The sequence below is a fragment of the Zalophus californianus genome, chromosome X (assembly GCF_009762305.2).
Source record: "Zalophus californianus isolate mZalCal1 chromosome X, mZalCal1.pri.v2, whole genome shotgun sequence".
Classification (NCBI taxonomy): domain Eukaryota; kingdom Metazoa; phylum Chordata; class Mammalia; order Carnivora; family Otariidae; genus Zalophus; species Zalophus californianus.
In genome coordinates, this window is record NC_045612.1 from 40,048,710 (window position 1) to 40,076,221 (window position 27,512).

The 27,512-nt window shown below is 39.5% G+C and overlaps 1 long non-coding RNA gene across 1 annotated transcript in view; it reads right to left on the minus strand.

Moving 5' to 3' along the window:
- Positions 1 to 24,658: 24,658 nt before the first annotated feature.
- LOC113930234 overlaps positions 24,659 to 27,512 on the minus strand; it is a 31,507-nt gene continuing 28,653 nt past the window's right edge. Inside the window, exon 9 of the long non-coding RNA XR_003522490.2 lies at positions 24,659 to 26,698. This is a non-coding gene — a long non-coding RNA (uncharacterized LOC113930234). The remainder of the gene's footprint in view (positions 26,699 to 27,512) is intronic.

Consider the following 27,512-nt stretch of genomic DNA (forward strand, 5'->3'; position numbering starts at 1 on the left):
CAGGACCCAGGGATCATGAGCTGAGCCAAAGGCACTTAACCGACTGAACCACCCTGCACCCCTAGCTATCTCTTATTTCCCTGAAACATCTCTACAAAACCCAGACTAAGAATTCTTTGTAGATGAGTCATATCTTGAGACTAACCAAGTATATTCTCAAGTTGGGTATGCTGTCACTACTTCCCAACAGCTTGCTGAATACAATTTCCTTCCTGAAGTCAAGTTAGCACAACTAGCTAAATTTGCAGCCTACAAGGAGTCAAAAGACTAACATATACACAGAAAACAGATATGCCTTTGGTGTGGTTTGTTATTTTGGCATGCTATACAAACAACAGGGTTTTCTAACAGCTGCTGGTACTTCCAAAAAGCAGTGTGAGCATGTTCAAGCTTTACTAGATGCCTTGCTCCTCTCCATGGAAGTGGCTATAATTAAAGTTGAAACATACTAAGGAACAAACCCATGGAGCAAAAGGAAATGCCTTGGCCGAACAGAATGCTAAACAGAGTACTCTCACCCAAGCTTAACTGGTTCAGCAAATTAAAGATTACCTGATTATTCCAGATTACTTCTATGAAACCTTGAGCAAAATGCAGTTAAAGCATCAGACTGTGAAAAAAAAAAAGATAGTGAGAGAAATCTCAATGTTCCTACTATCAAATAGGCTACAGAGATACCAAGACTGTCCTTTGGTCTCTCCAGTCTTTCTGAAATAAAGCTTGATGAGAAATTTGCAGGCTATGATCCATCATAGTAAACAAACTTGAAAACTACTCTGGGACAACATTGTTGAGAAAATCTTAATCAGGTAGTAGCTGAAGTTGCCAGTGAATGTTTCATCTGCCAGATTCATAACCCCTGAAGAACTCTTAAGATGGGACATGGACAGGAACCATAGACTTGGGGACCCTTTGAACATTTACAATTGAACTTTGCACAACTCCCTCAGGGAGAGGGAGAGATCACAGGGATTTAAATATGTACTTACTATTGTCTGCCTTCACTCCAGATAGCTAGAAGTTTTTCTGGTCCTTGATTGTTATAGATTAGAATGTTAATTGTGATCCCCAGGGCAACCACCAAGAAAATACCTCAAAATATATATTAAAAGAAATGACTGGGGCGCCTGGGTGGCTCAGTTGGTTAAGCGACTGCCTTTGGTTCAGGTCATGATCCTGGAGTCCTGGGATCGAGTCCCGCATCGGGCTCTGCGCTCAGTGGAGAGTCTGCTTCTCCCTCTGACCCTCTTCCCTCTCGTGCTCTCTGTCTCTCATTCTCTCTCTCAAATAAATAAAATCTTTGAAAAAAAAAGAAATGACTAAGGAATTAAAATGTTACACTAGAAAATACCTAATGAACACAAAATAATTCAGTAATGAAGGAATTGAGGAACAAACAAAGAAAATAAATAGTGAAATGGCAGAAGGAGAAGGAAGTTCTTCCTTCTTGGTAATTATATAAAATATAAGTGGATTGAACTCTCAAAAGGCAGAGAATAACAGAATGGAAAGAAAAAACATGTTCCAGGTAGGTATGTGCTGTCTATAAGAGACTCATTTATAACCAAACACAAATAGGTTGAATATAAAGGATGGGAAAAGATATTCATGCAAATAAAAACCAAAAGGGAGCTAGAGTGGCTATACTCATATCAAACAAGTCTTATTTAAGACAAAAATTGTTGCAAGAGACAAAGAAGGATATATAATGATAAAAATGTAAAACTTTTGAAAATACATAACAATTATAAACACAACTTCCCCTAACAATAGAGTTCTAAAATACCTGAGGCAAAAATGGACAGAACTGAAATGAGAAATAGTTCTACAATAACAGTTGAAATTTTCAATACCCCACTAATGGATAGAACAAATTAAGAGAAGATTATCAAGGAAATAGAAGACCTGAAAAATACCATAAACCCTGAACAATACTATAAACTATATAAACTAAGTTTTTGGTGTACATTTCTTAATGGTATTCTCTCATAATCCTTTTTTTTTAATTTCTATAAGGTTGGTAGTAATGTATTGAGTTTGATTCCTGATTTTAGTAATTTGAGTCCTTCTTTTTCTTGGTCAGTCTAGGTAAAGGTTTGTCAATTTTGTTGTTTTTTTCAAAGAATGAAATTTTGGTTTACTTGATTTTCTCTATTTCCTTTTCTCTAATTCATTTACGCCCTAATCTTTATTATTACTTTTCTTCTTCTTCCTTTGCGGTTAGTTTCCTCTTGTTTTTCCATTTTCTTAAGGTGGAAAATTAGGTTATTGATTTTAGATATTTCTTCTTTTTTAATGTAGGTATTTTAATGCTATAAACTTCCTTATGAGCACTGCTTTTCCTGCATCCCATGTGTTTTCATCTTTTGTGTTTTCATTCATCTCAGAGTACTTCTTAATTTACTTTGTGATTTCTTTGACTCATTAGCTACTGTGTTTAGTTTCCACTTAATTGTGAATTTTCCATGTTTAATTCTGTTATTGATTACTAATTTCGTTCCATTATGGCAATAGAACATATTTTGTATGATTGCAGTCTTTTAAAATTTATTGAAACTTGTTGCCTAATATGTCGTCTATCCTGGAGAATTTTTTTTAAAGATTTTATTTATTTATTTTGAAGGAGAGAGAGAGAGAGAGAAAGAGAAGGAGCAGGGGAGGGGCAGAGGGAGAGGGAGAAACAGACTCCCTGCTGAGTAGGGAGCCTGACATGGGGCTAGATCCCAGGACCTGAGCCAAAGGCAGACACTTAACCAACTGAGCCACTCAGGCACCCCTATCCTGGAGAATGTTTAATGTGCATTTGAGAAGAATATTCTGTTGTTGTTGGGTGGAGTGCTCTCCAGATGTCTGTTAGATCTTATAGTACTGTTCAGGCCTTCTGTTTCCTTGATGAGCTTCTCTCTAGTTCTATAAAGGCATCCCATGTTCATGAATTGGAAGACTTAATACTCTTAAGATGGCAATACTCACTGGATTGATCTACAGACTCAAAGTAGTCCTTATCAAAATTCCAAAAGACTTTTCTGGAGAAATTGACAATCTGGTACTAAAATTCATATGGAAATGCAAGGAACCCAGAATAAAAAATACAATCTTGAAAAGGAAGAACAAAGCTGGGGACTAATACTTCCCAACTTCAAAACTTTCTACAAACCTAGAGGAATCAAAACAGTGGGATACTGTCATAAGGACAGACTTGTAGATCGATGGACAAAGTTTAGAGTCTAGAAATAAATTCATACATCTATGGGCAGTTGGTTTTTAACAAATATGGGAAGACCATTCAAAGGAATAGATGAATATCCACATTAAAAAAATAATGATAATTTGGACCCTTACCTCACATAATATGCAAAAATTAGTTCAAAGTGAATCCAAGACCTAAATGTAAGAAGTAACACTAAAAAACTCTTAGAATAAAACATAGGTGATATATCTCCATAGTTTGGATTAGGCAGTCATTTTGTAAATAAGATACCAAAAGGACGAGCAACCAAACAAAAAATAAACTGGACTCCATCAATGAAATGAACCCACAACTATATGGTCACTTGATCTTTGACAAAGCAGGAAAGAATAACCAGTGGGAAAGACAGTCTCTTCAACAATTGGTGTTGGGAAAATTGGACAGCCACATGCAAAAGAATGAAACTGGACCACTTTCTTCAAAAAAAAAAAGATTTATTTTTATTTATTTTAGAGAGAGAAAGAGCATGTGAATGTGAGCAGGGGAAAGGGCAGAGGAGAGAGAGGATCTCAAGCAGACTCTGCAAATAAGCATGGAGCCTGACACAGGGCTCGATCTCACAACCGTGAGATCATGACCTGAGACAAAATCAAGAGTCAGACGCTCAACCAACTGAGCCACCCAGGTGTCTCAAAACTGGACCACTTTCTTAGACCATACACAAAATAAATTCAAAGTGGATTAAAGACGTAAATATGAGACCTGAAACCATAAAAATCCTAGAGGAAAACACAGGCAGTAACCTCTTTGACATTGGCCATAGCAACTTCTTTCTAGATATGTCTCCTGAGACAACGGAAAGAAAAGCAAAAATAAACTATTGGGACTACATCAAAATATAAAGCTTCTGCACAGCAAAGGAAACAATCAACAAAACTAAAAGGCATTCTTTAGAATGGGAGAAGATATTTTCAAATGACATATCTGATAATGGGTTAGTATCCAAAATATATAAAGAACTTATAAAACTCAATACCCAAAAAATGAATAATCCAAATAAAAAATGGCAGAAGATATCAGTAGACATTTTTCCAAAGAAGATATACAGATGGCCAACAGACACATGAAAAGATGCTCAACATCACTCATCATCAGGGAAATACAAATCAAAACTATAATGAGATAGCACCTGACAACTGTTAGAATGGCTAAATCAACAACATAAGAAACAACAGATGTTGGTGAGGATGTGGAGAAAGGGGAACATTCTTGCACTGTTTTGGGGAATGAAAGCTGGCGCAGCCACTCTGGAAAACAGTATGCAGTTTTCTCAAAAAGTTAAAAATAGAACTACCCTACCATCCAGCAATTGCACTACTAAGTATTTGCTCAAAGAATACAAAAAGACTAATTCCAAGGGATACATATACCCCAATGTTTATAACAGCATAATCTACAATAGCCAAATTATGGAAACAGCTCAAGTGTCCATCCACTGATAAATGGAGAAGGAAGATGTGGTATACACTTACAGTGGAATATTACCTAGCCATAAAAAAGAATGAAATCTTGCCATCTGCAACAACATGGATGGAGCTAGAGAGTACTATGCTAAGTGAAATAAGTCAGTGAGAGAAAGACAAATACCATAAGATTTCACTCATATGTGGAATTTAAGAAACAAAACAAATAAGCAAAGGGAAAAAGGAGAGAGAGAGAGAGAGGCAAACCAAGAAACAGACTCTTAACTCAAGAGAACAAAGTGATGGTTACCAGGGGTAGGGGGTAGGGGGTGGGTGAAATAGGTGATAAAGATTAAGCAGTGACTTGTTGTGATGAGCACCAGGTGTTGTATGGAAGTGTTGAATCACTATATGGTATGCCTGAAACTAATATTACACTGTATGTTAACTAACTGGAAGGTAGATTAAAAAAAGAGGAAAAAAAAAACTTTTCTATGTCAAAGGACACCATCAAGTGAAAAGACAACTCACTGGATTAGAGAAAATATTTACAAATCATATAGTTGGTAATGGTCTAGTATACAAAATATATTAGAACACTTGCAACTCAACAATAAAAGGCAAACAATCTAATTTAAAAATGGACAAAAAACTTGAAAATACATATCTCCAAAGAAGATATACAAATGACCAGTAAACACATGCAAAGATCATTAGTTATTTGGGAAATGTGAATCAAGACCACAATGAGATACAACCATTAGAGTGGCTATAATCAAAGAAATGGAAAATACCAATGTATTGTCAGTGAGAATGTGGAGAAATTAGAACCCTCATACATTGCCATTGGGAACATAAAATGGTGCAGCCACTGTGGAAAAAATTTTGGTCGTTCTTCAAAAAGTTATGTTAGAGTTACTGTAGGACCCAGGATTTCCACTCCAAGGTATATACTTAAGAGAATTGAAAAGCCTATGTTCAGGGGCACCTGGGTGGTGCAGGTGGTTAAGTGTCTGACTCTTGGTTTCAGCTCAGGTCATGATCTCAGGGTCATGAGATAGAGCCCTGCATCCGGCTCCATGCTCAGCAGGAGTCTGCTTGAGATTCTCTCTCCCTCTCCCTCTGCCCTTCCCACTCATGCTCAATAAATAAATAGATAGATAAATAAATAAATCTTTTTAAAAATGGTTAAAATAGTGAAATTTATCTCAAAAAAATTGTTTAATCTTTAAAAAGAGAAAAACTGGGGCATTTGCAAGAGTCCTCACATCTAGAAGCCAATGTAGACGTAACAAAATAAGTTTTCTTTTAAGAGCAGCCTTTATATACACAGGATTTCTAAAATGGGACAGAAAATCTTCCCGGTATTGAACACTTCCTTTTGACCAAATGTGGCATGTTATTTTACCCTTGCTCTCTTCCATTATCAGTATTTTATAGAATGAAGACCACTCATTGGCTTCTGACTCCTCCACTTGTTTTCTATCAGGATTCCATACTAACTCCTGGTCCGGCAAGACCTTTTTCTATTGTCTCCAGTGCCACGTAGCATCTCATGCAACTGAGAAACAGCAGTCACACCAGATCCCCAGAACTCTGTGGGTCTGTGAGCTAAAGTTCAGGTGGCCTAGCTAGCATCCATGCTGACCAGCCTTTTTGGGCCCTCACAGCTCCTCACAGCCCCTTTTGTGTCCAAGCTACCGCCATTCCTGTTGACCCACCAAGCCTGTAGCCCAAAGGCACCATGTCCTTTGGTGGGCTGGGAGTCTGTTAGTTACAGGCGGGGTCAAGACCCACAGAAGCTGCTGCAGCCATCAGATCACAGGAGAGTGGGAGTGCATGGGGTCGCTACTGACACAAATAAGATTTTTTAAAAATTTTTATTTATTTATTTGAGAGAGAGAAATAGAAACAGAGAGAGAGAGTGTGTGTGCACAAGCAAGGGGAGCAGCAGAGGGAGAGGGAGAAGCAGGCTTCCCGCTGAGCAGGGAGCCTGATGCGGGGCTCGAACCCAGGACCCTCGGATCACAACCTGGGCCAAAGGCAGACATTCAACTGACTGAGCCACCCAGGTGCCCCACACCCTGATTTTTGACTCCACTTTGTTGCAAGCAAATTATAACCCAGTACTGGAGAACACTAATGCAATATACTCAGACTTATCACCAAGAGGTTCAAACTGCCTTTCTGGGCCAGATCCCCTGCTTTCATATGGAGATTTTCACCCCTAATTGTGTACCCTGGAGTTGAGACTCCTTATAAGGATATAAATAGAATGACTTACTGTGACTTACTTCCCTGTGGGGCAAGTCTCGATACATGGTCACTCTTGTCACAGCGTAATGATTAAAAGTGCCACTTTTACAGCCCACCTTCGGAAACCAAACTATAGGGTTACCATAACTACAAACCTTTTCACACTAACACTGATGGTATAGAGCAGAAAATCTCACAAGCACATGCAGCCCCTGGTAACCACATGACCACAGACACCCCCCGGAGAAAAAGGAGACAACATGGTTGCCACAGACCACTGCACATGTGCACAGAGGCTTGGGGGGGGGCAGCAACCTGTGCAAATGGGCCCTGGGAGATGTTTCCTGATCAGAGATTGGGGATGAGAGACTCAAAAGTTTTGTACCTGAGTTTGCATACTTAGAGTCAAAGTTGCTACAAATTCCAACGTCACCAAAACATGCCTCTGATGTTGGGGAGCAGGGATTGGACAGACTCAGCAGGAGTGGAAGCTGCCTCTTTGGCCTGAGGAGAACAGAAGGCTGCTGTAGGCAGTGAGGGAGGTGGGGTGGATGAGAGTACAACAAACAGGTCTTTGGGACCCAGGTCCCTCTGACTCCAAAGCCCATGTTCTTCTAACCGAAACCTTGCTCTTCGAGCCTGGCACATAGTAGTTACCAGTAAACATCGTTTGAATAAATAAGTGCACACCATGGCTTCTTTCTGCAAAATTCTTTCCCTTCACCTTTAGTGAAATCCTGCGCCTAGCTCCAGCAACCTCTTCCATGAAGCTTTCCCTGATTTTAAGCCTCCTCTTAACCCCAACAGATGTGACCTCTCCTACAGCTATGGAGTGGTAGGGGGATTTGGGGAGACATTAATGCTGGGAATGCCGAAGTGTGTTGGGTCCTCTGGGATGGGACAGAGCTGGACTGAAAGGAGAATCCTGAGTTTTGCAGATGGATTTTTGCACTTGAGTTTGTCTGTTGCAAGTAAGGTTGACACAGGTGATTTTATTTGGTTAACTCTATGACATAACAACTCATACTACTTTGGAGAAGTGCCTGGAAATTTTTATTTTTAACAAGTAGTTCTGGTAATTGTTATAATCAGGCATATTCTGGAATCTGTCCTCATCTAACCCTCTCAGCTTGCAGATAAGGAAACTGAGGCCCAGAAAAGGAAACTAAATTACCCAATGTCACATAGCCAGTTAATGACAGAACCGGGATAAAGCCTAATCAGTTATATCTTCTAAAGTAGCCTTATATAGGGGCGCCTGGGTGGCTCAGTTGGTTAAGCGTCTGCCTTCAGCTCAGGTCATGATCTCAGGGTCCTGGGATGGAGCCCCATGTCAGGCTCCCTGCTCAGGGGGAGTCTGTTTCTCCCTCTTCCTCTGCCCCTCCCTACCCCCCGCTATTGCTCTCTCTCTCCATCTCTCTTAAATAAATAAATAAAATCTTTAAGAAAAAAGTAAAATAAAAAATAAAATAGCCTTATATTAATTCCTCAAGAGCAGCGCTGTCTCAAACATACTAAGTCAGTCATTTGGCAAATATATGTATGAATGAATATATAAGACTAGCACTTGCCACCTTCCAGGATTCCAGGGAGGGGAATACTAGATGGGTACATTTTGATAGACAGAAAAAAGTGAAAAATTGGTCTGGAACATGAGACAGTACCCAGCTATGTGAATAAAGGAGAGAGCACAGGGAATAACATAGCATGTATTATAGTCCTTCAAAATCCTCAAGCCTTGGATATGGGAAGAGAAATTATGTTTAGAAGGTATTCTGAATAATAGCACATAGATAGTTATGTGACTCTATGAATCTGGACCTTGAGAGATCAAAGTCTGGCCTGGAAACATAGACCTGGAAGTCAGCAATACACAGGTTGAAGTTGAAGTCATGGAACTAGATGAGATTATGGAACTAGGGAGAGATGTTGAGAGGGGCAGAGATGAGGACAAAAGACTGAATGGATAGCTGTTTAAGGAATGGATACAGGAAGAAGAGTTTACAAAGGAAGCAGAAGAAAAGCAACAAGAGGGGTGGAAGGCAAATAAGCAACGAGGAGGATGGGATCAATGATCATTCTGTCACTGAAACCCCTTGTGATCTTAATCATGCCACCTCTTTCTCTAGTCCCTGTTAATCATCACTTGAATGTTCCCTACAAAATGTCAGAGCTGAGCCTTTAGAGGTTATTTATGCCAGGGAATCTCAACCTTGACACTATTGACATTTGGGGCCAGAAAATTCTTTGTTGTGAGAGTCTGTCCTGTGTATTGTAGGATGTTTAACTGCATTCCTGGCCTCTACCTACTTGATTTCAATGAGACACACACCCTCCACACGGCCACCAGCCATGACCACTAAAAATGACTCCAAACAAAATGGTCCTCAGTTGATAACCACTGATCTACACAATCCTCTCATCTCTGAAATTCCGGTAGGAGACATTCAAGTGGTGAACCTCAGGCAGATGGTTAGTAGAGTCTGGAACTCTAGAGAAAGGTATGGATGAAGGTAAAGATTTGACAGTTTATCAACATATGGTGGTAGTTGAAACCATGAGCATGGATGAGATCATCCAAGGACAGGGTTTAGCATCAGAAGAGAACAAGACCCAGGACAGAACCCTAGAGAGCACTGACATTTAAAGGGGAACCTAAGAAGAAAATTCAGAGAAGTCAGAATAATAATAATAATAATGATGATAATAATTTTACTAATGCTACTACTGTCACTTACTACCATTGCCATGTCCCAGTGACTGCTAAATGTTTCATCAGCATCGGCTCATTTCATCCTGAACAAAACTTTATGAAGCAGGCATTATCATCCTCTGAGAAGGAAACTGAGCCCCAGAGACATTAAGTCCAAGTTTATGCTGCTAGTCAGTGACAGAGCCAGGATTTAAACCCATATTTGGCTGCCTTTTCAGTTAACACCCTTGCTGCCAGGAAACCTAGAAACAGTGTGATCCTGGGACCCAAGAGATGAAGGAGTACAAGGAAGAACAGAGTAATCCATAATATAGTATCAACCAGGCCAACAAATTGGGTAGGTCAGATAAGTACAGAAAATATCCAGTAGATAAGCAAAAAAGATATCATGGGTAACCTTGGTGAGGATGGTTTCAGTAGGTGGTGGGAATTCAGGCCATATTGCAAACAACTGAGAGACTTGAGAGGGAAGAAATGGAAACAGTGAGTGGAGACTATTCAAAAAGTTTAGATTTGAAGGAAAAAAGAGATAAGGTGTAGCTACAGAGAGGGAATGGTCTAGTGTCTAGGGAGGTTTTTATCCTTATTACAAAATTTACATGTTTAATGTAGAGAATGTAGAAAATATTGGTGAATCAAAGGTATCCCACAAACCAGATCATGGGTAACATTTTGACATTTATCTCTTTGGCCCATCACTGCCTTATATAACACACACACACACACACACACATTTTTACAAGTGTTATCAAACCGTTCATATTGTTCTGTAATTTGTTTTTCAATTAAAATATATTATAAACATTTTGCCATGATGAAAAATGTGCTGTGCAAGCATCATTCCAATAGCTGCTTGATATTCCTACATGCTGTGTTGAAACATTATAGCTTACACTGTCAGCATCCTTCTTTCCTCTTCTCTTGTCTTCTCTTGTGTTTTCTTATCTTGTCTTGTTTTCTCTTCTCTTCCCATCCCTTCTCTTCCCCCTCCTTTCCATTCCTTTTCCTTCTATTATCTTCCCTTCTCTTCCCCCCAGCCCCCAACACAAGCTTTTGTGCAGTGGAAATGTAATTAATTCTGCCAAAATAGATTTTTGAATAAAATATCAGAGAAATATTTTTTTGACAAGAGAATTTGTTTTTTCCAGGATGAATGATATTTGATCTATTTATACCCAGCAGTGTATGTGTGTATGTGCGTATGGTGTGTGTGTGTGTGTGTGTGTGTGTGTGTGTGTGTGTGTGTGTGACAAAGGGAAGCTAGTAGAGAAGGAGAGGTTGAAGATACAGCTAGGGGACAAGAAGAGAGGGTTTTCAAACAATGGATCAAGTTCCTAAGAAGGAAGGAGGATACAGAACATAGATGTCATGCTTAACCTTAGACAGATGCCTATGTCTATGAGGGTTGTATCAGTTTGGGTGGCAGGAAGTTGAGGTTATTTCTGGCCTCTGTATTTATGGTAAAGTGGGAGTCCAGGTTATCTGCTGAGAGACAGGAGGAAAGGAACTTAGGAAAACTGATAAAGACCTGAACTTACTTCTTGGGTGAATGGAAGAGAATGCTGATGAAGGGCCCAGGAAGGATCCATGGCAGTGTGGAAAGCCCAGCTGAGACTGAAGTCAATCTCCATGCATAGGAGACAGACATTTTGGTTTGACCTAGGTTCAGGGTTCTGCTATTATAAGAGTACAATGGGTGGACTAGTGGCAAGGCAGTTTGAAAATATTAGTAATATAGTTGTCTGGGGTGGAAATGAAGAAGACAGGGCTGATAGATTGCTTGGGAAATAACGAAAGGGCCAAAGGACTAAAGAGTTAAATGAGTTAGAAGAGTAACTTCAGTGACAATAAAAACATAAAGACTAGAGAGATAGAAGGTGCTGGTCAGAAAAGTGGAACTGTAGCCACCAGAGCTACCACAACTCCAGGACACAAGGATTGAGACCTGAAGCCACCTCTTCTGGGACCAGTGACACTCCAGGCCATACCAATGCAGAAACTATAACCTCTGGCTTTGCTACCATATTAATCCAAAGAGGCAGAGACTATAGATGTTAGGCTGAGGGAACTCTAGCCATTAGGCTTGATTTCTATTCTCCAAGATCTGCTCAGACTAAATCCACTAAGTCTTCACCCTGGTTATCACTACTCTTCCTCCCCCAGCAGCTATTCCACCACCATCCCCATAATGTCACGTACTTCCTTGCCCCTGATTCAGTACTCCACTCCTCCTCCACCCCCAGAAATTTTCCTCTATACCCACAAACTGCCTCATAATATCCAGTAAGCCATCATATATCCTCAGACTCTTCAGTGAATCTGTTACATAAGACCTTGTGGCCACCACTACAGCCCTCTAGAGTAGGGTTAATCTTTTCTGTCCTCAAAGCAAGATGAAGAGTGAAATTGGTGTTCTTCTTGCTCCCCATTTCTGCTTTCAGATCATTACTTACCTATGCTCCTGAAACAAAGCCTAAAACTATAAAAACAAAATCCAATCCTTTGAGGCCATTTAATTTTATTCCTTCTTTCCCTCTTCACTCATCAAATTACCTTTGGGCCACTCCTTTTTATTTACTAATGACTTTGGTCCCTGATCCACAACTTTTCTTTCTGGTTAAGCCCTAGCCCTATCCTGAGTGATTTCAACATCTCCCAAACTAACCCAGCTGACATCTCAGTTCCTTGACCTCTTCATCTCAAAAGACCTTCTCTTTCCTCTTAATCACACATACCCATACTTACACCCCAGATCTTGTTATTACCTGAAATTGCTTCATTGCCAAAGCCATGAGTTCAAGCATCCCCATCTTCAGCAACAACCTCCTATTCCCAGTTTTTTCAATTAACACTATGATCACTCCTCAGCTCCTAAAGTCCATGGATCCATCTATTTCCTCCCAATCTATCAGGACTTTTTTTACTTCATTACTTAGCTGAGATGACATGGTTCATCATTTCAGTGACGTTCTTGGCAGTACTAAGCTTCCTTGCCTTAAACTTGTTTCGTAAAACGCTACCCTGCTAAATCCAATTCTGTTTTCTCTGTATCTTCACCCGAGCACGGTTAGGGAAGTTCACACAACCAGTTATACTGATTTACAAGAAATTCAAGATCATCAATCCTAAATGCACCCACATCACTGCCAGACAATCCTGGTGAATTTCTTTGGTCAACTCATTCTCCAGATAAAAATATTTCAATCCTTTTCCATCTCCTTAAATCCCAGTTCTCCTTCATATATATATCTCCCTCCTCCCTTCACATCCACCTTTGCTCTCAGCAGTTCTTGCAGCATCACAGAGAAAATTATCTGGTTCCATCCTCATCTTATTCTCTTCTGTTATATTAGAAAAAGGTGATACCACTTCTCTCCAATGGCAGTACCTCTTATGTATACTTTTGATCCCATTGTCTGCTATCTTTCAGGAGCCTTGTGTTATTAATGATCACTTCCCTCTCTTGTTCATTCAATTTTTCCCTCTCCATTGGATCCTTCTCAACAGGTTTAAACATGTTCAAGCATCTTCATTAAAAAAAAACACACAAAACAAAACAAACAAAAATTGCTTAACTCCACACTTCACTCAAGTTACCACCATTCCTTTCGCAGCCAAACTTCTTGAAAGAGTTGTCTCTTCTTACTGTCATTGTTTCCTTGCCTCCTACTTAAACCTCATCCCATTTCCATCCGGTTTCCAGCCCCTTAACTTATGGCAAAACAGCTCCTGAGGTCACAGTAACCTCCATATTGTCAAAACTGACGGGCATTTTTCATTTCTTATCTTTCTAGACTTCTTGGCAACATTTGACCAATCACTTACTCCTTCTTGAGATGTTCATTTTCCTTGGCTTTTTAAAAACTGAACTTATGATTGTAGAGTCCTATGCAGTTGTAAAAAATAAGACAGAGATCTCACCCTTCACCCAGCTTTTTCCAGCCATAACATCCTGCAAAACTTTGACAGCATATTGACAATGATAGTCAAATATATAGAACAGTTCCATTACTGCAAGTATCTCTTGCAGTACTTTTTATAGCCATAGCCACTTCTAAGTGTTCCCAGATCCTTGCTCTCCCCCATCCTTGCCCTTAGCCCCTAATATGTCCTCCATTTCTAAATTTTGTCATTTCAAGATTATATAAACAGAATCATAAAGTATGTAATCTTTTGAGATTTGTTTTTTTCACTCACAATAATTATCTGAAGATTCATCCAGGTCTTCACATGTATCAGTCAATATTTCTTTTTATTGCTGAGTAGTATTCCAGGGTATGGATGTACCATATTTTTTAAAACTTATTTACCTGTTCTCTAGTCATCTGTTGAAGAACATTTGTGTTGTTTCGAGTTTGGAATTATTAGGAATAAAATTCCAATGAATATTTATATATAGGTTTTTGTGGGAACATAAATTCACATTTCTCTGGGATAAATGCCCAGGAGTACAATTACTGGGTCATATGGTAGTTGTATGTTTAGTTTTATAAGAAACTGACAACCCGTTTTCCACAGTGGCTATACCATTTTATGTTTCCACCAGCAATGTATGAGTGATTGTTTCTCTGCATCGTTATCAGCATTTAGTGTTATTACTATTTTTATTTTTGCCATTCTGGTAGGTGTGTGGTGATATTTTATTGTGGTTCTATTTGTATTCTTATAATGGCTAATAATGTCTAATATTGGTTTGGGTGCTTATTTGACATCTGTATATCCTCTTCAGTAAAATGTCTGTTCATGTCTTTTGCTCATTTTCTAATTAAATTGTCTGATTTTTTTCTGTTGAGTTTTGAGAGTTCTTTATATATTTTAGATATGATTCCTTTGTTGGAAACATGGTTTGTAAACATTTTCTCCTGGTTTGTAGTTTGTCTTTTCATCCTCTTAACAGAATCTTTTGCAGAGCAAAAGTTCTTAATTTTTAAGTTTTATGTAGCCCTAGATCCAGAAGATTTTCTCCTATACATTTTTTTAAAGATTTTATTTATTTATTTATTTGACTGAGAGAGACACAGTGAGAGAGGGAGCACAAGCAGTGGGAGTGAGAGAGGGAGAAGCAGGCCTCCCGCAGAGCATGGAGCCTGATGTGGGGCTCGATCCCAGGACCCTGTGATCATGACCCGAGCCGAAGGCAGACACTTAACGACTGAGCCACCCAGGCGCCCCTCCTATACATTTTCTAAAGTTTTACCATTTTACACTTTATATTTACATCTGCAATTCATCTTAATTATTTTATAAGGTGTGAAGTTTAGGCTGAAGTTCATATTTTCTTTTGTGTGTGTGCCTATGAATATCGAATTTCTTATCAAATTTGCTGTTTGTTGAAAAGGCTATCACTCCTGTATTGAACAGCTTTGTAAAAACAAAAAAGTTGAGCATATTTGTGTGGGTTTATTTCTAAATTCTCTATTCTGTTTTAATGACCTATGTGTCTTTCCCTGTTCCAATGCCACACTGTCTTTATACTATAGCTGTATAGTAAATTTTAATAAACAATGCTTGTTTTGTTCACCACTGTATCCTCAGCCCCTTGAACAGTGCCTAGCAAATTGTAAATATACAACACATTTTTAAATATTTTTGAGGTGGAGCCGTTCTGGGTGAGAATGAAATTATGAGCTATGCTATCTAATAGAACTTTCTCCAATGATAAAAATTTTCTCTATCTGCATTATCTAATATGGCAGCCACTAGCCATGTGTGGCTATTGAGTACTTGAAATGTGGCTAGTGCAACTGAGGAGCTGATTTGAAATTTTTATTTAATCTTAGTTCATTAAAATGTAAATAGCTGCATGTGAGTAGTGGTTACTGTTTGGGCTGCACAGGTCTAGAGGGTAGCCATGAAAGAGGGTAAATAAAATGGAGGCATTAATAAATCATTAGGTTTTAAGAAGTCAAGAACTGCTAGGCCAAAGTTTTGGATGCATAAACCAGGTGAACAGTGAAGACCCCAGGATGATGACATGAATGTTGGCAAGAAAGGCTATGTGTTAGGAAGTGCCTGGGTGGCTCAGCCAGTTAAGTGTCTCCCTCTGGCTCAGGTCATGATCCCAAGGTCCTGGGATCAAGCTCCACGTCAGGTTCTCTGCTCAGTGGGGAGCCTGATTCTCCCTCTCCCTCTGTCCCCCTCCTTGCTCATGCTCTCTCTCTCTCTCAAATAAATAAATAAAATCTTTTAAAAAAGAAAGAAAAGAAAGGCTATGTGTTAGAGGCTAAAAGGCCAGGATTACTTTGAGGGCATGACCAGGATCTAGGCAACAGAAACAAGGTACGGTAAGTGATTGATTCCGCTGGCAGGTGCCTTAACATCGTATTTCCAAGAGGGCAAAGGAACAATGGCCTGGAAGCTTCCTCAGAAAAGCAGGAAGATGCAAGTCCCTCTTTTGGTCCCTATAGATGAATGTCCTTGGCAAAATGCCAGAGTCAGCTAGGACAAGGAGGAGCAAGTAGCATTTGGTGAGGAGGAAGAACATGTAGGAGAGCCTGTTTCTCACGTAACAAAGGATCTGGTGGACATAGTGGACATCTTTGTGAGGGAAGGATGTCATGGGAAGAAGAGCTGGGGAGAAGTAGCACAAAATAATATGAGAACGTGAGAGATGACTACAGCAAGGCTGCCTGCCCTCCAAACTGCTGAGGTGGTGGCAGAGCTGGTCTCTTGGGAAAAGGCTCTGTTGCCCTGATTATGAACTCCATAATAGAGTATTTAGCTTTTGGACATTTCTGAAGGAAAGTGACTTTCTGTAACCATGTGATATATATGAAACATTGCATAATGAATTGTTGAATGCTACATCAAAAACTAATGATGTACTATATGGTGGCTAACTGAACAGGGTAAAAAAAAAAAAGTCACCCTTCAAAAAAAGTCAACATTTTGTGTAATAGATGTTTTTTATTGTGGTAAAATAAACATAACATAAAATGTATCATTTTAACCATTTGAAAGTATACAGTTCAAGGGCACTTGGTACAATCATAATGAATAAATAATTTTATTTATTTATTTTGTCTGATCAATTGGATAGACTCTCCATTTTATTTATTTATTTTGGTTTTTAATTTTTTAATTTAAATTCAATTAGCCAAGGTATAGTACCTCATTAGTTTTTGATATAATGTTCAATAATTCATTAGTTGAGTATATCACCCAGTGCACGTGATATGATGAATACATAATTTTATTTTTTTATTTTTTTAAGATTTTGTTTATTTATTCATGAGAGACACAGAGAGAGAGACAGAGGCAGAGGGAGAAGCAGGCTCCCAGGGAGCAGGAAGCCCGATGCGGGACTCTGGGATCATGACCTGAGCCGAAGGCAGACGCTCAACCATCTGAGCCACCCAGGTGCCCTGAATACATAATCTTAAACAAAAAAGGGGGTGCATATATGATGATGGCCAGTAATGGGAATCTGGTGGCTTTCACTGTTCTCACAGTTCCAAATGCAATGAAAGTATAATGTCAGGCTGCTTCAGACTAGGTGCTGGCTGAGGTACATGTGATCTTGGAGCAGCTGGTGGCTCTTGTTTGTAGGCTCTGAGTTGGGTGCAGATCCCTTTAGTTCACTTGAAAAGGAGGCATAAGTGAATGTTCAGTCTAGTTCCCTCCTTCTGCCTCTAAAGAGGCCAGTAACACACTATTCTGAGCCATAGAAGTTAATGAAGCCTCTACTAGCCTTGTTTCCCAAACTATAAAATGTAGTAATAGTCCCAGAGTTGCCATGAGGAATATATGTGTGAAGAATGTATTTGCATAGTACCTGGTACATAGTATGTTCTCAATAATTGGTAGCTATTATCATTATTATGTTACGGTCCTGATCCAACTCTGCCTTCTATTAGATCTATTAGAATGGAGGATGTATCCCCTCTGTTCAACTGTAATCATGTTAAGTGCAAGGACTGTGTGTACTCATTTTTTATACCCTATAGGTCCAGCACATAATAGGAAGTGCATATACGTTTGTTGAATGAAATAATTATTCTTTTATGTCTACTTCCTTCTTTCTACAACCCTAGACAGAGTCTACATGAAGAAGTATGGTTGTTAACACAAGTTTTGGGGTCAGACAGGTTTGAATTTGGGCTCTGCCATTTACTACCTATGGAACCTTTGGCAAATTACTTGACAACTCTGCATCTCATATATAACATGAAGAAAATAAATATCTACTTCATAGAATTAAACAAGAAATTATAATACATAGAAAACCCTAAATATTCTACCAGAAAACTATTTGAAGTAACAATTCAGTAATGTTGCAGGATACAAAATTAATATAGAGAAATCTGTTGCATTTCTATACTAATAACAAAGTAGCAGAAAAAGAAATTAAGAAAAAATTCAACCTACAATTGCACCAAAAATAATAAAATACCCAGGAATAAACTTAACCAAGGAGGTTAAAGACATGTACTATGAAATCTATAAACACTGATGAAAGGGGCGCCTGGGTGGCTCAGTTGGTTAAGCGACTGCCTTCGGCTCAGGTCATGATCCTGGAGTCCCGGGATCGAGTCCCACATTGGACTCCCTGCTCAGCAGGGATTCTGCTTCTCCCTCTGATCCTCTTCCCTCTCGTGCTCTCTATCTCTCATTCTCTCTCTCTCAAATAAATAAATAAAATCTGTAAAAAAAAAAAAACACTGATGAAAGAAATTGGAGGCAACACAAACAAATGGAAAAACATACCATACTCATGGATTAAAATATTGTTAAAATGTCTGCACTACCCAAAGTAATCTACAGATTCAAGGCAATCCCTATTAAAATACCAATAGTATTTTTCACAGAACTAAAACAAATATTATTAAAATTTCTATGAAACCATAAAAGACTCTAAATATCCAAAGCAATCTTGAGGAAGAAGAACAAAGCTGGAAGTATCACAATCCCAGATATCAAACTATACTACAAAGCTGTAGTAATCAAAACAGTATGGTACCAGCACAAAAACAGACAAGTAGATCAAGGGAACAAATTAGAGAGCCCGGAAATAAACTCATGCCAAGATGGTCAACTAATCTATGACAAAGGAAGCAAGAATATACAATGGGAAAAAAGACAGTCTCTTCAATAAATGGTCTTGAGAAAACTGGGCAGCTGTATGCAAAAGAATGAAACAGGAGCAGTTTCTCACACCATACACACAAAAAAAACTCAAAATGGATTATGGACCTAAATGTTGAGACATGGTTTCATGTTTCTTCATAGAAGAAAACAGAGTAATCTGTTTGACATCAGCCTTAGCAACATTTTTCTAGATATATCCTTCCCTCAAGCAAGGGAAACAAAAGCAAAAATAAGCTATTGGGACTACACCAAAATAAAAAGCTTTGCACAGTGAAGGAAAGCATCAACAAAATGAAAAGGCAACCTACTGCATAGGAGAAGATATTTGTAAATGATATATCTAATAAGGAGTTAATATCCAAAATATATAAAGAACTTATACAACTGAACATATAAAAAACAAACAATCTGATGAACAAATGGGCAGAGAACCTGAACAGACCTTTATTCAAAGAAGACATACAAGATGGCCAACAGACACATGAATATATGCTCAAAATCATCATCAGGGAAATGCAAATCAAAACCACAATGAAATAAGTCAATCAGAGAAAGACACGTATCAAAAGACCTCACTGATATGAGGAATTCTTAATCTCAGGAAACAAACTGAGGGTTGCTGGAGTGGTGGGGGGTGGGAGGGATGGGGTTGCTGGTGATAGACATTGGGGAGGGTATGTGCTATGGTGAGCGCTGTGAATTGTGCAAGACTGTTGAATCACAGATCTGTACTTCTGAAACAAATAATGCAATATATGTTAAGAAAAAAAAAAGAAGAAGAAGATAGCAGGAGGGGAAGAATGAAGGGGAGTAAGTCGGAGAGGGAGACAAACCATGAGAGACGATGGACTCTGAAAAACAAACTGAGGGTTCTAGAGGGGAGGGGGGTGGGGGGATGGGTTAGCCTGGTGATGGGTATTAAAGAGGGCATGTTCTGCGTGGAGCACTGGGTGTTATGCACAATGAATCATGGAACACTACAACAAAAACTAATGATGTAATGTATGGTGATTAACATAACAATAAAAAATTTTAAAAAAACACAATGAGACGGGAGCCTGGATGGCTCAGTCTGTTAAGCATCTGACTTCAGCTCAGGTCATGATCTCAGGGTCCTGGGATCTGGCCAGCATTGGGCTCCATGCTCAGCGGGGAGTCTGCTTGTCCCTCTCCCTCTGCCCCTCCCCCCACTTGTGCATGCACTCTCTCTCTCAAATAAATAAAATCTTAAAAAAAAAAAACCACAACGTGGTACCACCTTACACCTGTCAGAATGGCTAGAATTGAAAAGATAAGAAATAACAAGTGGTGGCGAGGATATGGAGAGAAAGGAACCCTTGTGCTCTACTGGGAGAATGTAAATTGGTACAGCCACTTTGGAAAACAGTATCAAGTTTCCTCAAAATATTAGAAATAGAAATACCACACAATCAAATAATGCTACTACTGGATATTTATCCAAAGAAAACAAAAACACTAATTTGAAAAGATATATGCAGCCCTGTATTTATTTCAGCATTATTTATAATAGCCAAGATATGGAAGCAACCTAAATGTCTGTCAATAGATAAGTGGATAAAGAAGGTATGACACTACACACACACACACACACACAGCACAGCACACAATTGAGTATTACTAAGCCATAAAAAAGAATGAGATCTTGCCATTTGCAAACAACATGGATGAAACTAGAGGATATTATGCTAGGTGAAATAAGTCAGAGAAAGACACATACCATATGATTTCACTTATATGTCGAATCTAAAAAACAAATAAAAAAGCAGAAACAGACCCATATATACAGAGAACAAACTGATTGTTACCAGAGGATAGGGGGATGGGAAGGATGGGTAAAATGGGTAAAGATGAGTGAGAGGTACAGGCTGCCAATTATGAGATGAAGAAGTCATTGGGATGAAAGGTACAGCATGGGGAATATTGTCAGCGGGGTTGTCCTGGGGTTGCATGGTGACAGGTGGTAGCTACACTTGTGAGCACAGCATATAGGATGGAGAGTTGTGGAGTCACTGTGCTGTACCCCCGAAACTAATGTAACATTGTGTGTCAACTGTACTTCAGTAATAAAGAGTAAAGAACAAAAGAAAATACAGTAAAACACAATGCCTGTCACAACTAAGTGCTTGAACAGTAATAATTTCTATTACTATTATTAATTATTATCTGCTTCTTTTGGAAAAGGAGCCATACCTCCCCCACCCCTTCTGATGGCGATTACCGAATGGCTTGGGGAGGAGTGTGACACAGTCACACAGGGACTGGAACCTTTTCAAGGATGATTTCCTGGAGTTGGAAAAGCAAGAATGAGACAAGTGGGCAAAAGAAACCGAATCAACCATAAATAAAACTGGAAAGCGTGTGACATTTGTGATAGTGCCCTTCCTTGCCCAGGTCATTACCTCCAGTTTAGGCTCTTACTGATATGCCCAGACCAGGGCTGGTGTGTTGTTTGCCAATGCTCCAGAACCTTCCCCTCTCCTTTTCTCACCACCAAAGCTCACTTGCTCTGTATGTTCTAGACTCTTGGGAACAAATCAGAAACTAATTTACTAATCTGAGGTCAAATGTTAACAGGCTGCTACCAAGCTTCTTTTTCCTCATGAAGAGAGACTGACTTTGGTGAAAATTGCAGGACTGGGTTGGGGGGAAGGACAGGGCCGATCTTTGGTCAGAGAAAACTTTCCCATGCTCCATAGGACAACTGCCTACTCAGCTTTTGGAAGCCGTGAGCCTTGAACAGAAGAAAAGGAAAACCAAGAGGAATGGGCACATCCTTCCCAGTAAACTCCTTTGATGTCCTCAAAGTGCTAACAACCACAACGAACACTTCAAAGTTGCAGCCATCCCCTTTAGCATTCACACCCATTGTCACAGTCTTTTTTGATACTCTTTTGAGGCTTCCCCAACCCCAGCCTGCCTCTGTCTGTTGCCACCTGCAGTTGCCACCAGCTGGTAGACCAAACTCCAGAACTACCACTATCTTTGGGCCTCCATTCTAATTGTGGGCCTGCCTCTCTCCAGTCTCCTACCACCAATGGGCATTTCTCGATCACCTACCATACGTAAGATCCTGTCATTCCTCCTGGCTACTATTGAGATCGTGTAATGTGTGGAGCTTTAGGCACCGTGCCACTAGTTATCTCACAGAAGGAAATCTATTTGGGCTATTTCCCCAAGAAAAGAGAGAGTTTTCAATTGATTTACACACCTGGTTCCTTTTATTAAAAAAAAATGTGCAAACACTAGGATGATCAACCATCCTGGCTTGCCCAGGACTGAGGAGTTCCCTGGGATGTTCAGGAATCAAAAGTATAGACACACTGGGATGGCTGATTACCCTTAAACATTTATTGCCTGCCCACAATTTACCTAGCACAACTTTAGGCACTGATGGGTTGCCTTCTAGGCCAGCCTTAAATGAATCCCAGGGCAAGTAATGCTTCAAGGCAGATATGTTCTGGTAAATGTTTAACAACCAGATCTCTGGTGGGAGTGTGTGTGGGGGGGATCTCTATATGTAGCATTTGCTGATTTCTGTGGTGCAAACACTCCCACTGTAGCCAATTTCAAGCTATCAAGGTGATGTCATTGAACATGGAATAGGGAAGAGATGCAGAATAGAACACCATCATTTAACATTTCCTCCCCAAGATACAATAGACGTGAATAACCTCAAGAGCACAGATGATAGTAAAATGTAGCAAAATAATTAGGAAGTGGTGAGTTTAGAGTATTTATGATCTTTATTTTACTAAAAATTTATTTAATTGCAAGTTTATATCATTTAATTTCTAATAATGGCTTTAACAACTGACTTGCAAAATTCCTGAAAATGTAACCACCAATATTCATGAGTCAGTATGAGCCAGTTCCAGCAGTCATTGAAAGAATCCTGGGAAAGTCACTCCTTTTCACCATGTCCATGTCTCTTTCCCAGGGGTATACCACAAAAGATTGAAAATCCACCATTTAATTTGTTCCTTAATCTGAGCTCTGCCTTCGATATACTAAGAGCAAGACTAGGAATAAGGACACTTAAATTCTAATCCCAGTCTTAAGAATTGGCTGTGTGATCTTGCCCTCTTTGGACCCCAGGTTCCTTATCTGTAGAATAAGGGGGTTAGACAACTGGTCTTCTTAAATCTTTCAGACATGATTGTGGTGTGTGTGGGTGTGCGCACGCGTGCACACGCGCACATGCACACGTGTGCGTTTACAGCTCTATTAAGATGTAATTCACATACAATAAGCTAGACATATTTAAAAAGTACAATTTGATGAAACCACCACTACAGACAAGATAATGAGCATATCCATCACCTCCAAATATTTTTGTGCCCCTTTATAATGCATCTGCATCCCTTCCTCTCCCCAATTCTATTGCTAGGTAACCACTAATCATCTATTACAATAGAGTACTTTGAATTTTCTAGAATTTTATAAAAATGGAATCATATAGTATATATATAGTCTGTTCTTATATTTATTATTTCCTTTCTTCTGCTTGTTTTGAATTAAACTTGTTCTTTTTCTAGTTTCTTATTGTGGAAGTTGAAGTCGTTGATTTAAGATCTTTCTTTTCTAATATAGCTGTTTGGTGCTATAAATGTCCCTCTAAGCACCACTCTAGCTATATCCCACAAATTTGTATGTCTCATATTTTCGTATCATTCAGTTTAAAATACTTTCTAATTTTGTTTGAGACTTACTCTCAAGCCATAGACTATTTAGATATTTAGAAGTCCAAATACTCAGAGAATTTTCCATATATCTTTCTTTTACCGATTTTTAATTTAGCTCCATTGTGGTCAGAGAACGTATTTTATATGACTTGAATCCTTTAACTTTATTGAGACTTGTTATATCGCAGAGATGTGGTCTATCTTGGTAAATGTTCAAAGTGCATTTGTAAAGAATATGCTTTCTGTTGTTGTTGGGTTGAGTGTTGTGTAGGTGTCAATTAGGTCAAATTTATTATCTGTGTTGTTCAAATCATCTACATATTCTTGCTTATTTTCTGTCTCCTTGGTTTGTCAATTATTGAGAAAGATGTTGAAGTCTCTAAAATTGTGGATTTGTCTATTTCTCCTCGCTCAGCCAGTTTTTGCTTCATGTATTTTGAATGTATTATTTAGGTACATATATTTTTGGGATGTTATGTCCTCAGGATGAATTAACCACGTTATTGTTATAAAATAGCCCTATTTCTGGTAATATTCTTTGCTTGCAATCTGCTTTCTCTGATCATAATATAGTCACTCCAGTTTTTTTAAAATCAATGTTAACATGGTGTATCTTTTCCCTTTTATGTTTAACCTATTTGTGTTTTTATATTTACTTATTTTTTATTTTTTTTTGTTTTGTTTTAACGTTTAAAGTGGGTTTCCTATAGGCAGCATATGGTGGTTGTTTTTTTTTTTTAATTTTGTATTCTACCAATCTCAACCTTTTAATTGGGTTGCTATATGGTTCTGTTTAAAACTACCATCTTGCCATTTGTTTTTTATTTTTACCAACCCTGCCTGTTATCCAATGTCTGAAAACTGTCATTTCGTATATTTTGCCCATTTTTTGAGTTGTTAATGTGGGAAGATGAATCCATTCACTGTTATTTCATCATTGCTGGAAGTCCTTCATGTTTTGTTTTTCATAGATTTGTTATATTTACATGTGCCAAATATGTTCTTCCAGCTAATCACTAGTCTTTTCATTTTATTTATGTATTTTTCTCATAAAGAGATTTTTAATTTTGATGTCAAATCTTTCATTCTTTTCCTTTAGGCTTCTATCATGCTTATAAATGCCTGCCCTGTATTTTCTCCTAAATTGTCATGTTTGAAAAGAAGAAAAGTAAGTCCTCAGTATAAATCAGTGTTATTTTTAACATCAAGTTTACTAATTACAAAAATAATACAGGCCAGTGGTAAAAACATCAAGTAGAACAGAGGGCTATAGATAAAAAATGGAAAGTTTCTTTCCTCTTCTCTCACTGCCCCTGCTTGTCAAATTCCTCCTGACAGAGATAACTCCTGTTAGCAGTTTCTTGTACACATTCTTCCACACATATTCTAGACATATACATACACATGTATATTTATCCTTTTGGATACAAACAGGACATACACAAACACACATGCACACAGAGTTCTGCAATCTTTCATTCCATATTATATCCTTGAGTTCTTAATGTGACTGAGTTTTATCAGATGTTTACCAGACTGACAGAGGGACCCGGGCAGTTAGAGAAGATGGTAGGGGACGTGCACAGGAAAAGGCATATCCGTCTCTGTAAAGCCAACACTTGGCACAAAACCTGGCACCTAATAATTCTCAATAAATAAGTCTTAAATAGCTAAAGGGAAAGAACTTGAGAAAACTGGAAACAAAGAGCTGTCTTGGCCATTCTTCTCAGGCCAGATGTGGTCTCCTGACTGAAAGTTACCATCTCCCAGGTTTGCAAGGAACAACATGCGATGATGGATGAGAACACGAAGCAGCTGGACCTCTCACTTGCGGTAACTTCCCACTGTGCGTCTCTCCTGCTAGCTTTGCTGTCTCCAGCACACACAGTTCGTTCAAATGCGCAGTTAACACCGATTACACAGCAGGAAAATCTGGGAGCTCGAAGACTACACGGCTGAGTTATAGTACATTTCTACACTCCTACGAACAGCCACCATTCTAGGGCCTACTGTGTGGGGGCTGGCACCATGTTAGGAACAACAGTCCTGCAATATTAATGCCATTTTATCCCCATTTTACAGATGAGAAAACAGAAACTGTAAGAGTCCAAGTGACTTATTTAAGGTCACAGAGCTAGTCAAGTAGCTTCCAGAAACAACTCTGTACCTTAATCAGGTCAGCCTACCTTTCTGTCCATCCCACACCACATTCACTCCTATTTCGTGGACTTTGTGCTATTTTCTTTGCCTGGCATTCCCTCCCTCCACTTGTCTCGTCTGGTGTTCTGTGGAAGCTGGGCAGAGAGAGGACATGGGGTCGTGTAGGATCCATGCTGGCTATGTGACATGTTGTCAGGGGTGAGGAGTGAGTCGGCCACAGGAGTCCATGAACAAGAACACACAGGGTAGGTATTAAAAGTTCAGAAAGGGATCTGAGCCTGGGAACTGGAGAGCACCCTTAGGAGCCTAGGATGCAGACAGTGCTGCAGCTCAGGAAACTTTACTGCCGTCTGTCTCTCCCTAGGCGCTTTTGGTGAGCTGCTCACAAACACAGCCCCGTGCTATGCCCGCAGTCTGACAGCCATGAGCCAGTATATCTCCCCTGTCTCAATCCTGCTCATTCTCAAGGCCCACATCAAGCTGCACCTCCAGGAAGCCTTTCCCTATCAATCCAACTCATTCCTCTCTCTTTCTTTTGTGCATTAGAGTTTCACTTAAAATCAGCACCACAAGACAGAACACGGGTTTGTACACCCTCTTGCCCTTTAATTACTTCAAGTATCTTGTTCCTCTACGTTGACTCATTCATATCTTTTCTCTACTGTTTCCCTGCCCGGTCTGGGTGTTGTAAGGCCTGGCTAGATTCTAGTCCCAGTTCTCTCACTAATGAGGTGCATGACCTAGAGTTACTCACAACCTCTCGGAGCCTCACCTTCCTACCTTTGAGGATTTCTGTGGAAACACAGTAGACTGTATAACACAACATATGAATGTAAGGTATTATTGCTGAAGACATTTGAACTAAAGCGCTTCTGCCTTTCACGTCCTACTTAGTGTATGATTCTATGGAAGAAATAGCTATCACTGCCGCTTGCTTCACACTAGGGTCCTCAGCAAAGGTTAACAGGATTAGAAGAAGAATAATGCACAACTGTTAAAGATGGTGCCAGATTGGGGGGGGGGGGTCTATATGCTCCTTGGAAACTACCAGGTGATTCCGGGCTTGCTCATTTTTAAAGCTTCCATCTTTCTGAATGTTTCTTCGTGTAAATGATCCGGGTCAATGCTATGAAAAATGAAAAGAATCTTGTGTCAAGTCAAGCCAACAGATGCCCTCACTAGTTTTCCTATCCTCGAGGATGAGATTCCCATTCTACTTGCTCCCTAGCACCACTCAGTTACTTCACCCACTTAGCCATCTACCTCCTCCCTCAGCCTTGGCTTCTCTCCTTGAGAAAATGCTTCACTTCCTCTTGGACTCTCACTCTCGTCCCTCTCTGCCTTTGTCCAAGGCCTGCTGTATTAGCCCAGTAGCTCCTGCTCCTGTATATGTAACCTCTCCCTCTCTATGGGTTCCTTTCATTCAGCCTACAAATTCGCCTATCCTCAACAAGAAGGAAAAAGAAAACTCCCTCCTTCCCGCAGTTCCAAAAGTCCTCCCAGCTACAGCCCCAAATCTTTTCTCCTTTTCACAAACTTACTTACTCATTCATTCATTCATTCATTCATTTATGAGAGCGAATGAGCAAGAGCAGGGGGGAGCAGACTCCCCACAGAACAGGGAGCCTGACACAGGGCCGATCCCAGGACGCTGGGATCATGACCTGAGGCCGAAGGCAGATGCTTAACAGACTGAGCCACACAGGCGCCCCCTTTTCACAAACTTCTTGAAAGATTAGTCTCTGCTCTTTCTCCTCTTCCTCATCTCCAATCTCTTCAAGTCACAGCAGTCTGGTTTCCAGCCCCACCACACCACTGAAACAGCTCTTGACAGCGTCACCTATGGCCTCCTAATGACTAAATCCAATGGATATCTGTTTCAGGACTCATCCTTTTGGGCCCTCTCTGCTGCATTTGACACTGTTGAGCACTTCTTCCTT